General features: G+C 43.8%; 1 protein-coding gene across 1 annotated transcript in view; it reads right to left on the bottom strand.

Annotated features, from left to right (window-relative positions):
- Positions 1-14,655, bottom strand: part of ITPR1 (inositol 1,4,5-trisphosphate receptor type 1) — a 362,730-nt gene extending 348,075 nt beyond the window's left edge. The window contains exons 1-2 of the mRNA XM_064361952.1: positions 14,466-14,655; positions 13,572-13,647 (exon numbers count right to left, since the gene is read on the bottom strand). The gene's annotated coding sequence lies outside the window, so the exon portion shown is untranslated. The remainder of the gene's footprint in view (positions 1-13,571; positions 13,648-14,465) is intronic.
- Positions 14,656-16,734: the final 2,079 nt, after the last annotated feature.

The following is a 16,734-nucleotide window of genomic DNA, read 5'->3' as shown; positions in this document are numbered from 1 at the left end:
AAGATGAACGTAAGACAAGTACCACTAGCTTCCAAATTCTCAGTGTTCCTTTGCATTTCAGAAGGAGCTATAACTAGGAACCAATTTTATTTTACAAAAACAACTGAAAAGCATCCCTGTGCATTTATTTCTGAAGAGAAAGATCTGATACAACACCCAGACTTAGAGATGGTCAATTGCACCCTGTCACTTAAGCCTTCAGTTTCTCCTTCTCTCTAATGTTTCATGCCACAACCCCACATTTCAAATTAACTATGAGCCAGTGGCTGTCAATGGTGGCCCAAGGGTCAGGGAAACTTCAAGGTCAAAACTATTTTCACGATAACATCGATGCATTATTTTCATTTTCACTCAGTCTCTCACACATGTACAGTGAAGTTTTCTGGAGGCTGTGAGGCACATGACGTAACAAACTGAAGACAGAAGCAGATACATGATCTGTGAATCCGGCTACGTTCTATGAAGCCAGATCTCAAAGTGATTTGCAAAAAAAAAAAGCTACTATTCTCACAAAATTTTTGTTTGGGAAAATATTCTTCTTGTTCATTAAAAATATGTCAATAGGTCAATGTGCAATGGGGTTTTGAAAGTATTTTTTCAATATTCATTTTCTCAGTGCTAATTTCTATCATGGTAAATACAGACAGATACAACTCACATCAACCTAAGTTCTTTAGGGTCTTGAATTGTTTTTAGGCACGTAAAGACTCCTGAGAGCCAAAAGTTTGAAAACCACTGCCATAAACTTTTTTTTAAGAGTTGCCCTGGCAATGACTGTATGCTTAGGACTCCCACTGTATCAGTTTGAAAACTTTATATAACAAGACAAAAATGCAAAATATGCAACTGTACAGCCAGGGCTTTAGAGAGTGAACTGTTTGATTTGAAACTTAAATCTTCCTTCTTATCGAACATATTTATTGATACCTACTATATGCCACCACTACTCTAGGTACTGGGGATATAGATCAAAGCAAGACAGGCAAGGTCCCTGCTCCCATGATACCTATATTCTAGTGAGGGCAGACAGACAGGAAACAGATCAGCAAGACAAATCAGATAGTGACCAGCAAATGTGAAAAATTAAAACCGGGTGATATGATTAAGTGACAACTCAATTTTGGCTGGTCAGAAAAAACAAGATGAGACATTTAAGTGAAGACTTGAAAGTCAAGATAGAGGCAGTCATGAAAAAAAAAAAAAATTCAGGTGGAAGAGCATTTTAGGTAGAGCAAACAGCTGGTACAAAGGCTGTAAAGCAGAAAAGAGCTCGGCAAATTCCAGAAACAGAAAGCTAGCCCAATGTCTATGGGACTAATGGGGAAAGGAAGAAAGTACAGACTGAAGTCAGGGTAGAGAAGGCAGAGCCAGTAGGACTTCACAGGCCAGGCTAAAAAGTCTGTCTCCTATTCTAAATGCAATGCTAAGTTTCTAACCTTGATCAAGTTACTTCCCTTATCTGGCCCTCAATTTCCTCCTCTGCAGAATGGGGATAATGAGGACTTATCTCAGACTTATGATGACAATTGTGAAAAAGAAAATATGCTTAGCACATAGAAAGGGGCACATGGGAAGCATTCCTATTAGCTGTTATAATTCTACCTTCTAATCTGTTCTATTTTCTATTCTCATAAACTATTCTTTCTAAACTTCTTAGCTTATAATCAGCAGAGGATCAGCTCTGCCAACCACTTGTCAAAGTCCAAACAACAAGTGAATATACAAAAGGGACCCATGAGTTGCACTGACCTGAACATATCGATGCCAACTCCAACAGAATGTTTTCCCCACTATCCCTGATAAAACCAGAACCACCAAAGCAAAGCCAGGTGAGGAGTGAATGCCAGCATCTCACTCACACACCATCATTTGCATCTATCCTCCAGTTGCCAAGCTTTGCCACCTGGCCCCAAAGCACCTGCATTTGGACAGTCATTCTTCTGCTAAAAAATGTAGCCGACAACAAATCCATTAGCCTTCCCTGTCCTTTCCTGGCATAGCCACACTACCTCCGCCTCCTAAAAAACAAAAGGCCCTTGCTAAAGTCCTTTGGCGCTGGTTTTCCTGCTGCTTGCTTTAAAAATAATAAAACCAAAAAGCTTCCTTTAGGCTGGGCACGGTGACTCATGCCTGAATCCCGACACTTTGGGAGGCTGAGGTGGGTGGATCACTTGAGGTGAGGAGTTCAAGACCAGCCTGACCAACAAGGCAAAACCCTATCTTTACTAAAAATACAAAAATTAGCCAAACGTAGTGGCATGTGCCTGTAGTCCCAGCAGCTTGGGAATTGCTTGAACCCGGGACGTGAAGGTTGCAGTGAGCCAAGATCTTGCCACTGTACTCTAGCCTGGATGACAGAGCAAGAATCCTTCTCAAAAAAAAAAAAAAAAAAGCTTCCTTTGAAGTTAGGCAGCAAAGAGAGGGGTTTACACATGGGGCTTCTGCTCAAAGCACCTGGCAAGCCAAGAGGCCATAAGGCAGTGGACCCTCAGAACCATGGATAAGCACCAAGACAAAAAGGTACCATTTCACTTTTTAGGTCAAGCAGTACCCAGCAAGGCAGGTTAATGATGGGACGAGCCCAGCAAACCATGAGGTCTTTCACAGGAAAAACAGGAGTATGCCCAGAAAAAGGAAGAGCTGCTGGCATTTGATCAATCTCCTGGCAAGAGGCCAAGGAAACTCCCTCCAGAGGAACACTAGTCTCTCTGCGATGCCCTCACCCAGGTACATATATGGTAATATGGCTGTAAATACGGGGTAGAGAAAACCTAATACATTTACAGTTGACTTGTTCAAGAGGGAGAAAAAGTCTCCCTTTACAACAGTTCTGCTCCTGTTCCTGGGCACTCTCAGGGTTAATTTCAGAACTTCCTTTGAGCAATGATGCTTGGCGATAGAAATGAGGATGAACAGCACATTTTTCACTTGGACACAATGCCACCCTCCTCCCCACACGTTGTCACACAGCCTCCCCTATGTGCCTTCTTGTCCCCATTAGCTGCTAATCAGATCATCCTCAGAAATGCAGTGTGTACCCATCATCAGATGATTTGTTCTCTTGCAAAAAGCACTTCTCTCGGAGCATAGAAAATCATATTCTGCTTTCGTTTTCAGGCAGTCCCAAAGGAAGTTACCAACTTAGAAGTTTCAACTTTAAGCAAGGCCCTTCATGACATCCCAGAAATAGCAGCTGTAAATCTGAAGTTCGGAGGAGTGATTCTCTAGTATAATATGATGTTGATCATTCCCCATCCCCCCGCCACATGCACAGACACACACAAAAATAAACCTACTCGCTTTTTCAGACATGTCTGCTCAAGAACCTGTTCCCCAAACAGGTACAGCATCTACAGAGTTATTTCTCAAAAAAAGATGCCCATACTGACATTTGCTCTCATGGCTTCTATTCTTCAAGGCCAAAGTAAGAGAATCCAACCAAAAGCTCAACATTTCCCAGGCAGAGAGCTGCAGATTTGGTGAGTGGAGAGCGTTTAGCTAAAATTCTTTATTTTATGGGTAGAAAAAACAAACCTGAGGCCCAGTGATTTCTTGGAGGTCACACAGCCGATGAGTGGCCAAAGCTAGACCACAGGGCTCCAGATACCAAGGTCAGTGTTGTTTTGGTTTTATGTCCTTTTGTTTTTTGCGGGGAGGGGACGATAAGGGAGAGGGTTGTTATTTTGTTAAAAAGTTGAAGTCAGTCCCCAGCCTGAAGAGACATCCCTCTGCCTACACAACCCAAACTTCAAAAAACCAGCAAATCAAGTTAGGACAATATCCTCAGAGAGAGATAAAAGACTTACCAAGGCTGAAAAAGTCACTCAAGGACAGTTTCTCAGCCTGATCACTACTGACATTCTGTTGGGGGTCAGGGTGCTGTCCTGTGCACTGAAGGATGTTGAGCAGCATCCCTGGCCTCTGCCCGCAAAACACCAGTAGCACCCCACCCCTGCCTGCCAGAAAGAACAACCAAAGATGTCTCCAGACGATACCAAATGTCCCCTGGTGGACAAAACCACCCTCCCTGTCCCCATTGAGAACAACTGTGCTAGAACATAGATAGGTTTTGCTTTGTTTTTTTATCTGTAAAGCCTTCTGCAAACATTTGTTTTTAGACAACTTGGCAGCAATGAACCGAAGCAGGTATTTTTACACCTATTCTACAGAAGAGGAAACAGATGCACAGATGTTCCATGTTTTGCCCCTTACCCAAGAAGCAGTCAACACTCAGTGAGGCGGAGTCCCCACCCTGTGGCTCACCAGGGCAATACCATTACGACCCGAGAGCAGCTTGGTTTCACTACCTGATTTTTCCACTCCCTTTTATGAATACTCAACAGTTTCCCAAGTCAAATGTACTTTAGAGAGTTGTACTGAACAACACCTCAAAAGCTATCAAAAGGAAATGCTTAATATATCTCTACGAGGTCCTCACGTCACTCTCTGCAGAAAGGGCTTTTCTTTTTTTTTTTAATTGAGATGGAGTCTCACTCTGCCACCCAGGCTACAGTGCAGTGGTGCAATCTCAGCTCACTGCAACCTCCGCCTCCTGGGTTCAAGCAATTCTCCTGCCTTAGTCTCCTGAGTAGCTAGGACTAGAGGCATCCACCACCACGCCTGGCTAATTTTTTTTTTCTTGTATTTTTAGTAGAGACAGGGTTTCACCATGTTGGCCAGAGTGGTCTCGAACTCCTGACCTCAGGTGATCCGCCTACCTTGGCATCCCAAAGTGCTAGGCTTACAGGTGTGACCCTCAGTGCCTGGCTGTACAAGGCTTTTCGAAGAAAAATGCCAGTTCAAGAAGTATTTACTCAGGAGAGAGGTACAAAAAACTAGGTTCTTCCAAGCAGCCTTCAAAGGGAGACAAAACATACATACAAATTACTTGTGTAAGCACTTCCTGTGTGCCAGGTATTCTTATGAGTTTAAAAAAAAAAAAAAGGCCCATAAAGAAAATACGTTTTGGTGCTCTGCAGTTTCAAATGACAGATTTTCAAGTATCAGAAAAAGCTTCCCAGAGGAGGAAGCATTTGGGATGGGCCCTAAGGAACAGAAGGATTTGGCAAGGTGGACAGAGAGGGGGTGGGGAGGGACACATGAGACAGAACATACACACACACGACAAGGCAAACAAATGAACGTCCCTCGTCTGGATGTCATATCAGCTTTTCCTGTTCAGAAATACATGCCTGAGATGCTTTTAAGCTGTTCTTGCAAAAGAAAATAATTTCCCAGATAAAGTTCCTTCTGAAATGCAAATGAACAACAAGAAACTTGGAGGCTAGTGATATTTTTCTTATGTTCATCTTCTGATGAGCCGCATTATATCAAGTAGTCCAGAAGTTCTGCTGAAGGGACAGGTTAGAAAGTATAAAACATAAATTCCTCAGTGTCAGTGACAGCAGGTGAAAATGCAGCTTTGTTTTGTTTACAGCAGTGACTTCACAACTCTACGGGGTACATGTACCGTCTGGTCTCTTTCTGCCTTCATCTGAACAGCCAATAATAGTATCCTCCAGGCTGGGCACTGTGGTGCACACCTGTAATCCCAGCACTCTGGGAGGTCGAGGCGGGGATCACAAGGGCAAGAGATTGAGACCATCCTGGCCAACATGGTGAAACCCCATCTCTACTAAAAATACAAAAATTAGCTGAGCATGCTGGCATGTGCCTGGTAGTCCTAGCTACTTAGGAGGCTGAGGCAGGATAATTGCTTAAACTCGGGAAGTGGAATTTGCAGTGAGCCGAGATCGCGCCACTGCACTCTAGCCTGGAGACAGAGACTCCATCTCAAAAAAAAAAAAAAAGAAAAAAAAAAAAGCATCCCCCAAACACAAGCATGAAAGTTCCCATGTTTGCCAGAGAGAGAATCCTGCGACAGTTACTTACTTTCACTTTAGGTTGGTGATCAGCCTACCTTTCCACTTCATTGAAAATAAGGTTGCAGGCGGAAAGTACAAAGGTCAGCTTCAGCTTCAACAGGTGAGAGCTAGCCATGAAAAAGCAAAGGAACCACTAAAAGACGAGGACTGAAAAAGCACAGGGACAGGCATCCTCCAATGCAGATATTTTCATGTTTTCATGAGTGTGTGAATCACCTGAGGATCTTGCAAAAATGTAGGTTCTCATTCACTGAATGTGGGATAAGATCTGAGAGTCTGCAATTGCTAGCAAGTTCTCAGTTAATGTCAATAACGCTAGTCTGGGAACCACAATTGAAGTGGCAAAGATATAGAACACTGTTTCTCAAACATTTGACTGCATTCCAGAGTAAGAAAAATATTGGACTTAACAACCCAATGTTCATTGTGCATGGGAGACAAAGAATTTTGTTGCAATGTAAACAGTTCTTTTTAAGTATCCATGCAATACACTTCCATGTTTTCTATTCTAGAGTATGTCATTTAAAAAAAAAAAGCTCGGGCCGGGCTCAGTGGCTAATGCCTGTAATCCCAACACTTTGGGAGGCCGAGGAGGGTGGATCACGAGGTCAAGAGATTGAGACCATCCTGGCCAACATGGTGAAACCCCATCTCTACGAAAAAAATACAAAAATTAGCTGGGCATGGTGGCGTGTGCCTGTAATCCCAGCTACTCAGGAGGCTGAGGCAGGAGAATTGCTTGAACATGGGAGGTGGAGGTTGCAGTAAGCCAAGATCGAGCCACTGCACTCCAGCCTGGCACCTAGCAACAGAGCGAGACTCTATCTCAAAAAAAAAAAAAAGAGTTTGGCCGGGCCTGGTGACTCACACCCCAGCACTTTGGGAGCCCAAGGCAAGAGGATCACTCAAGCCCAGAAGTTCGAGGCCAGCCTGGGCAACATAGGGAAACCCAATCTCTATAGAAAAAATAAATTTTTTTTAATTAGCCAAGTGTGGTGGGGCACACTGGTGGTCCCAACTACTCAGGAGGCCGAGGTGAGAGGATTACTTGTGGCTGGGAGGTTGAGGCTGCAGTGAGCCAAGATTGTGCCACTGTACTCCAGCCTTTGCAACAGGGCAAGACCCTGTCTCAAAAAATAAAAAGTTCATTGAAGCCCATTAAATTGATTTAACAACCTCTTAATGGGTTGCCACAGAATTTGAAAAACATCCCCCAGGCTGGGCGTGGTAATACACGCCTATAATCCCAGGACTTTGGGAGGCCAAGGCGGGCAGATCATAATATGGTGAAATCCCGTCTCTACTAAAAATACAAAAATTAGCTGGGCATGGTGGCGTGCGCCTTTAGTCTCAGTGACTCAGGAGGCTGAGGCAGGAGAATCGCAGTGAGCCAAGACTGTGCCACTGCACTCCAGCCTAGCAACAGAGAGAACAAGAGTAACATTCTTGCTCGTCTGGGGAGAACAACTATGTGTTAGCCTCATCAATTTTTCAAAAAAGTTTAGATTATGTTCAGAACTCTTTGCAAAAAGGCAAGGTTGGGTCACTTGCATTTTGGAAATGCTTTCACCTAAGTAATTCAAGTTTTAAGTTTTCTTCATTTTAATTTTCTCATCTGTAAGATGAGGATGACAAGAGTATCCACATGGCCCTAAGTGGAGATCTCTAAATACATTTTGGCCAGGCTAATGGCTCACACCTAGAATCCCAACACTTTGGGAGGTCAAGGTGGGAGGACTGCTTGAGTCTAGGTGTTTGAGACCACCCTGGACAACATGGTGAGAACCTGTCTCTACAAAAAACACAAAAGGTTAGCCAGGCATGGTGGTGAATGCCTGTGGTCCCAGCTACTCAGGAGGCTGAGGTGTGAGGATAGCTTGAGCCCAAGAGGCAGAAGTTACAGTGAGCTGAGACTGTGCCACTGCACTCCAGCCTGGGCAACAGAGTGAGATCCTGTCTTAAAAAATTAAAAAACAAACAAAACAAAACAAAAAACATTTCTCTCTTAAAAGAGCAAAGGCTCCTTGGAGAAAAGGCTGATTCTCGGTCTAGGACAATAAATAGAGAAGATGAGCCTGGAACACCTTGTTATATAGAAATCAAAAAAGCTAGCAAAAACTACAAGGGCTGTGTCAAAATCTCAGGAACTTTCCCAGCCCATTTCTCAGTGACTAGAGAACTAATGGCTTCGGGTAGTGAGCATCATGGGATCCTAATATAACAAGAACAGACATCCAACATCACACATGGCCCTAAGCAAAGTTTACAGAGTAGACTTACTGGAGTCCCAGCTACTGGGAAGGCTGGGGCAGGAAGACTGCTTGAGTGCAAGAGTTCAAGGCCAGCCTAGGCAACATAGTGAGACCCCTTCTTAATTTAAAAAAGAAAAGAACCTAACTCTGACCAAGCCTCTACATCTAACTACCAAATTATGGTAGACAAAGGGAATAGAGAAACATGTTAAACCACAATGCACAGCTGTCATCAGCAAAGTTTAAACTGTGGAGATGTGTATCACCAAGTTTCTTCAGTAACAACAACAACAAAATGCATGGAAAAAAAGATGTGTAGAGGAAATACAGAGCTTAATGGACATCAACCATTTGTAATGTATTTACCTTATTTGGACCCTAATTCAAACTGCTAAATAGATGTCTGTGTAAAATTATTATATATTTTTTTACAAATATGTATGTATGTATGTATATATATCAAGGAAGTATAAACACAGACTCAATAAAAATGAAAGGCCATCAAAGGGGCAGATACATTTAGAAAAATGAGACACAGATGTCTGTTTATTAAAAAGATGTTCAATATGTATAAAAGGTAATTTACCAAATGAGAGGTACTATACGCATCCCTTTTTATGAAATTTAAATATATACATAAATTTTACATACGTATACTTAGAGGAAAAGCCTGAAACCCTAATCCTGAATAGCTGGAATTGTTTTGTTTTGTTTCATTGCTCATCTTTATTTCCTAATGTTGCACTACAATGCATATGCTATCTTTTTCTCCTCAAAAAAAAATTTTAAGAGACAGTGTCTTGCTATGTTGCCCAGGTTGAAGTACAGTAGCTATCACAGATGCAATCATACTGCAATACAGCCTCAAATCCCTGGGCTCAAGTGATTCTCCTGCCTCAGCCTCCTAAGTAGCTGAGCCCAAGGTGTGTGCTACATGAATATGCATATCTTACATAATAAGTAACGAAATTTGAGTTGTGCTTTAAGTTTGCACATATGCAGGGGTCCCCTTCACTTGTTAGGGAGAATCACCAACGTAGAGCTTCTAATTCCCCAAGGATGCTGGAGAGCAGAACATTAGCCTTCCTTGCAAATATCTCTTAAAATGACACTGGATACACCGCAGGGTGGCGGTAGGACATAGAAGGTTTGTGTTGAAACTCCCGGATTATCATTAGGTTCTTAGAAATTGCTGTCCAAGCCAACTGTATGTTCACCTACTTGTCAAACTTTACTTTCCTACTGAAGTGAATAAAAATCCCAGGTAAGTCCTGTCATTAACCAGACAGTCCAGAAATCTGGGTTTTACCCCCTATCAAGTTCCCATCTGGTATGTGATCCTGCCAGCCTTACGAGAGTCTCTCCAGAAAGGACAACGTAGTTTCATGATGTTGAAAACCACACTGAGAATTCTGTGAGAGTTTACAAGTCCTCAGATAAACCACTGTTGACCTGCAAAATCCGGTCCCTACAGGTCTGGACCTTGAGTCCCTCTCCCTCCTGAACTCCCAGCACTCTCCCTCAGCTGTGGCCACCCTGGCCGCCTTCTCCCTGCTCCAACACGTCACACCCACTCCTATCTCAGGGCCTCTGTACTTGCTGCTCTGACATTTGGAACACACTTTCTCCCTGATATCTACAGGGCCAACTTGCTTGCCTCCTTCAGCTCTGTACTGAGACGTCATGTAGTAAAGATCTAATCCCCACCTAAGTACTCCCCTAATGCCTCTCATCATGTCCTGTTGCTTTTTAAAATTGCTGTAAAATATACATACCACAGAACACTTTGAAGAGTTATAACTCAGTGGCACTGAGTACATTCACACTGTTGTGCAGCATCACCACCATCCATTTCTAGAACTTTTTCATCTTTCCAAACAGAAACTCTCTCGTCAATAAACACTAACTGCCCCTACCCGTCTTTTCTCTCCCCTAGCATCACCATTCTACTTTCTGACTGCAGGAATCTAACTACTCTAGATGCCTCGTGCAGGAAAAATAATAAAATAAGTGTCCTTTTTTGTTTCTGGCTCGTTTCACTTAGCATAATGCTTTCAAGTTTCATCCGCATTGTAGCATGTGTCAGAATTCTCTTTTTAAGGCTGAATAATATTCCATTGTATGTATAGTTCACATTTTGTTTATCCATTCATTCATCAATAGACTTGGGTTGTTTCTACCTTTTGCTACTGTGATAATGCTTCTGCTGACACCGGTGTACAAATACCTGCTTAAGTCCCTACTTTCAATTTTTTAAAGTATATACCTTCAAGTAGAATTGGTGGAACATGTAGTAATTTTATGTTTAATTTTTTTTAGTAACTGCCACACTGCTCTCCACAGCAGCTTTACCATTTTACATTCCCACCAGCAATGCACAAGGGATCTAATTTCTCCACTTGTTATTTTCTGTTCCCTCCTTAACCAGTTTTCTTTTTCTCCATAGCATTTACAACCTCTAATACTATACTTCTTACTTGCTTATTTATATTGGCTGCCTGCCACCAATTATGACATAAGCTTGTTGGGAACAGGGCAGTTTGTTCATTGCTGTATCCCGAGCACCTAGAATACACCTTAGTATATAGCAGGCGCTCAAGAAATTTGTTGAATAAAAAATAAAACACTTGAATCACACACAACAACTTGAATCATCCTCAGAGTCTGTTAAATAGATTTACCACACCATGTGCCTTAAACTACATCCAATTTAGGAATCTCAAAGTTCAATGGGTGATGGTTTCAGTAGTTTATTTGGCTCATCATCAGTAGCATCATCTCAGAACCACAGGCACCAAGATAATTGTAAGGAATCTTAGAAGTTATGTCATTCACATCACTGACTTCAAGCCTTAATTGCATTCATCAATTGAGCTATGCACAAACTTAAAACAGCAATAATGAAAAAAAACTGCATTCACTTCTGATTAATAGCCTGCAAATGCAATGTGTTTTATTTTTAAAAATCAAACCAATAGTAAACAAGATGGACATTGGCCTTGTAGAGACTCCTTAATTAGATGTATCCAAAGACAGCTTGACCTAGAAACCTAACTCCAGGCCTACTTTTATTTTGCTGTTTTTTCTGTTGTTCGTATTTGGTGTTTATTTTATTTTGGTTTGTTTTCTAAGAGCTGCTTGTGAAGAAATCAGAGTTTCCATGATACCCTTATAAATGAGCTGAAAAGCCGTGTGATATTTCCTCTCCTCTGGAAGTCAACTGTTGCACACCATTGGATTAGAGTTTCTTTTTCTTTATCTTTCTCTCTGCCCACTCTCCTCCCTACTCACAACACTAACACCCTGATCTTCCTCACTTGAAAATACTTTGAAGAAAAAGACTGTTGATCTTGCTGTGGAGTTCATCCCTTTTTTTCTAAGCAACCATTCCACTTCTCCTTCCTAAAGAGGCCAATTCCCTCCAAAAGACAATCACTTTGTTGAAATGGATACTACTGTCAACCCCAAATGACTCTCATGAATCTCAATGCAAGAGCCAGAGTAATTCATTTAGAACTTGAAGAACTTTCCCTGTCTGATAAGGAGGGTATCTTGAAAGGATTTTCTGTTCGGATTTGAATTATTCAAAGAGCAGATTGTACTTTCAATGTACATATGCATATACGCACATACTTTAAAGAAAAAAATGGAAAACAGAAACGTCTGCACAACTGACTGCAAAGAAAACTGGAAGGTATATAAAAAGATACATTTCACATTGCACACTAACTACAGTTTAAACTTTCGAATTACTCAGATGGGGAAACGCCTGATCCTTTCACCTACTCAGATGCTTTGATGTAAATAATTGAGATGCATTTCAGCTGGGAGATGAGCCTAATTCTTAACTTGCATAATGTTTCTTGTGGTTTTGTATTGTTTCTTTTTACTCTTCCCATTCAGGCTTTCCAAAGTGAACTCATTACAACACCTAATACCTCCTCAAATATCTGCAATCTTTTATCCCTATATTTGTGGCTATATCCTTTCCTTCTTATATCAGTGTTAAGTATTACTTCATCATTGGTGGGATATAAGCAAGTTATTTCATCAATAGCAGTAAGTTTACCATTTTTCCTAGCTTCCCTCTCACCATTCCCCATCCCCAAATCAACTTAGGTCCATTTGTGGGATGCAGTACAGCCTCACTGCCTGAAGGTATACCTTGCTCCTACTGTATACTAGCTACTGGACAAGTGATTTCACTCTCTGCACCTCAGTTTCTTCACCTGTATCTCACGCACAGGGTTTCTGAGACATATGGCTCTGGCCCCAGCTTATGAGTACTTAATGTGTGTCCATCTTATTATTTTTACCAACCAGTTAGAAAAGAATCTGTGAACCAGTTTCTCCTTGTCGTGCAGCTAATTCTGAAGAGGGGAACTAGACCCAATACTTGGCCCTGTGAGCATTCATACAGCTATGTGAGTCAATAAAAGAATTCCAATAAGAAACTAGAGTTCTCACATCCAAATGCTTCTCACTCCACCAGTACTCCCGAGGATCTTATCAACAGGAAACAAAAGCACTACACCACTATAATGAAGTGTCTGACTTTTATTTTCTCATTAGAAAAGTCCAAAGATTGTAGCCCAGGGAACAGCTAAATATTTAGAATGTTAAAAACGTTACTAAGACCCAGCCACCCACCCCACCCACCTCTGTTACCCTGTTATTTACCATGTTTCTGAACATTTCAGGAGAAAAAACTTTTGATGGCCAAATCTGTAGCAACAGTGATGTACGTGCACCCGTTGAAACCTCCCACTCTTCAAATGCAGTCTGACCATTTTGGGGAAAAAATAGAAACTGTTTTGTTTACGGACAAATGCTGCTCTCAGCTCATATTCCACTACAAGCCCCCAAACAACAGGGACCTGCCAGATTCCTTGACATTCAGGTGGCTTGAGTCAAGGGCTGAATGTTACTATCTTAAGCTTCAACAACTAACTTCTCTTGTTTAAGTTCTAATTCTTTCAACTTGCAGCAACCACTTTCATTTCTTGCAGTCCAATCTACTCTGATTAATCCACACATTCAAAGTTAGAAAAGAGTAACTCTTTTCTGAAGGAGAGAGGCAGTTAATACTGCTTACACATCTTGGCATATGAAACGCACTGCATCCTTCAGAATTTAAATCACCAGCACAGCCCGGCAATAGGCCGCCGTTTTATTGCTCCATTTAATGGCCTTTTTCCCCACTCTCTAATAAACCTTCAGGCTCCTTCAATTCTGAGCTTACGTCCAAGAAACGGACTGTCCACTGGACCTCTGCTCTCTAAAGCTCTCACCAAAGGCAGAGGCAAATTTTGACGACTGAGCCACAGAGTTTCTTTTTCTTACTTCCCACTTCCTTGGCTGTTTAGACAGAACTTAAAATAGGCTTAGGACAAAAACTCATTATTGACTATAGTACTCAGGCTTCCACACTCACCTGACCCGGGTCAGGCACTCTGTTGCCAAAACAAGCCCAGCGAGGGGTGCAAATCCTGCTCCTCTGTAGTCAGCTCCTAAATATTTAGAAAGAAAGAAGACTGAGTAACAGACAGCGGAAGATGGGTCTCTAACAGAAATGCTCTAAATTACAAGTTTCCACCTTCTTTAGCCTGCTCCCCTGGGGAGCCCTCCGCTCCCCAAACTCGGCAGGCAGGTTGGTGGGATCGCTTGGGAGAAGATTACAGGTAACTACGCTCATTTCCAGGATGTAACTCACAAGTGAGACTAGGCACGCACAAACTTCGAACGTGCGGGAGGCTGGAACTAAGGGAAGTGTTTGGCAGATCCCAAAGCACTTGTTTCCCGGCGAGGTGGCCAAGTATCCGAAGCCTGCATCCTCACTGGACGTGAGCTTCGTCCACACTTCATCCCTCACTGCTTCCCCGGTTTTCTTCCGTTTTTAAAAACCCTCCCCACGGGGGCCCCCACACACATGCATTATTCTCCCAACCACGCAGTGCAAGAGAGGGCTACATTTTTAGAAAGATTATTTCCTTGAGCAGACTTATATATGACACCCCCACAACCTCTCTCTTCAAAAAAAGAAAAAAACTATTTCCTGCAGCTGCAGCAACAGTTTCCAACTTGGGGGAATGCCATACCAGTCCGGAATGGGGAGCCCCCAGAGCTATGCACTAGAGTCGAGGATATTTAAGGTTTTTTAAGCCTCAAATGAGCTCCCCCCAAAAACTGCCCGCAGTAAAGTAACCCCCCAAATGTATGCCAAGTGCATGCACATCCATCAAGATCTCCCAGAGAGCGGGGCAAAAACTTCTGCGCCCAGGGAGCCTGTGCCAACTCCCCGCGCCCTCTGCCCGGCCCCAGCCGCTACCTTGGTGCCCGGGGAGCCACGCCGGTTTGGGGGAGCAGGGCGAGGAGAGGGGTTAGCAGCCGCTGGGTAATCCCATGTCCGCGAAGAGGGAGCTCGTTCCGTTAGGATGGAAGCGGAACACCCACACCTCCTCTCGGCGTGCGCTTTCTCTCTCTCCACCCCCTGCCTCCTCCTCCTCCACCACCACCTCCTCCTCCTCCACGCCTCCCACCCCAGCAAGCTTGAGGAAACGCTTCAGCAGCACATCCACATGGTTACTGCACTTTGAAGCGGCTCCCGGCGGTTTATATAGGCCGGAAAGCTCCCTGGGCAATGTAGTCCGAGTCCCGGGTCGTGGCGGCGCCTGAGGCGGAGGGGAGGGACTACAAGTCCCAGAACCCCCTGGGCGCCCGGGCTGGTCTCTAAATAGACGCGCGCGGGGACCGGGGAGGGGCGTTCTGCGGGGCATTCGGGCTGTTGAGTGTGTTCGCTGTTTGAGCTCGGTCGGGCTTGGAGCCCGCAGTACAAAGCCGCCCCTGGGAAGCGCCCCTAACCCTTGGGGACGCCTCTCCTCCGGTTGCCCCTCTTCCCTGGAATCCAGGTGTCACTGGGGCCGGGGAGGGGCGAGGCGCTCGGATTTCTGCTTTGGGAAGTTTTTACAAGCTGTTACCCACCCTCCCCCTGCCTTGGGTCCCCGAGCCAAGAATTTCAAAAATCCGGGGCACAAAAACGCCAGTGTTTGCGGTCAGGGATTAAAGGCGCGAGGTTGTCTTTATTTAATCTGCTCCGCCCTGCTCGGGTTTGCACGAAAAACCAAGCCGGGGAGCGACGGTCCACGCAAGCGGAGACACAGGCAAGTCGCGTGAGAGCACTTTTCTGAGCCCGAGCTGCGTGTGTCTTTGGTCACCCCTCAGGAGGTAAAGAAACGCCAACCTCTCCGGTGCACAAATAAAGGAGCCGTGTTGTGACTTGCCGGCTCTGAAACTGGGAGGCAGAAAATAAATACGATCTGGGACCTCGGTCCTGACCCTACCTCTAGCAGCCCCTCTGCTCCTGGGTGCTGTAAATGCTTAAGTAAATAAACCGCAAAGCAGAAAAATAAGGGCTTGGGAGAGGGCCGCTCCTACTGAGATGCGCGTCCAGGCGGGGCGCTCTCCAACAGCTCCGACTAGGGCGAGGTGGGTTTCACCCGCTGCCAAGTAGTGCCTGGCTCCGCTACAAGCTGCTCAAGTTGGGGAAGAGCTAAGCCCAGAGGCAGTCAGCCGACTGCCCTCTCTTGCCTCAAATGACGTATGTTCATTCCCCAAACGTTTCCTGAGTGTATACTGGGTGCCAGGCGCTGGGGCATAGTGGTGAGCCAAACGCATCATAGCATCCCAGACAGGCACTTCCTGACGCCGCTAAAGATCTGTTACAACAACGATAGTAATAATAATGATAATAATCAATGGAGAGGCTGATTTTACTGAGCCCAGACCCATGCAGTTTTCATGCGTCATGCTGTTGAGTTTCACCAACTGTAGGTATATTTATCATACCTATTTGGCAGGTGCATAATCCAGGACTCAGAGAAATCAGGTAACTTCCCAAGTGACCCCTCGAGTTAAGCGGTACAGCCTGGTTTCTGGCTCCAGACTCTAAGTGTATGAAACCCTTGTCTTTGGGGAAATCCATCACCATCGCCTTAAATAGCCTCTCTCCCCATTTTAGGAGTAGCCTCTGAGCCCTTGGGCAAGTCATTTTCATCTCTTTGCCCCTTAAGGAGATTCTCATTAGAATTTGTCTACATTTTAGCAGGATTCCTTAAATAGCCTCTCTCCCCATTTTAGGAGCAGCCTCTGAGCCATTGGGCAAGTCATTTTCATCAGTTTTGCCATCTTAAGGAGATTCTCATTAGAATTTGTCTACTTTTTAGCAGGATTCCTTAAGATAGAGTCAAGTCTTATGAAACTTTAACAAATTAAAGGAGCATCACACCTAATAATTATTAGACATAATAATGCCAAACCGAGTCGTAATTATTAAAATTTATTGGGTGAATGCCATGTGCCAGGCATTGCTCTGAACTCTTTCTGTATACCACTTCATTAAATCCTATTAACAAGCCATTTTTTACTTTTTGGGGGGAGTGGCAGGAAGCAGTTAAATTACTTCCTCCAAAGTCACACAAATAGCTGACTCTTGAACCCTGGACTTAAACTGTTACTCTCCACTACCTACCCAATGTAAACATATGCACTGTATTTTCCTGCTCAGATAAGCATTTAATACCAGTCCAGGAATGGGCAAA

Source organism: Aotus nancymaae, unplaced genomic scaffold, assembly GCF_030222135.1.
Source record: "Aotus nancymaae isolate 86718 unplaced genomic scaffold, 86718_ANA_hifiasm-v0.15.2.pri h1tg000046l, whole genome shotgun sequence".
In the NCBI taxonomy this organism is placed as follows: domain Eukaryota; kingdom Metazoa; phylum Chordata; class Mammalia; order Primates; family Aotidae; genus Aotus; species Aotus nancymaae.
This window is presented reverse-complemented; position numbering and strand designations above follow the sequence as displayed.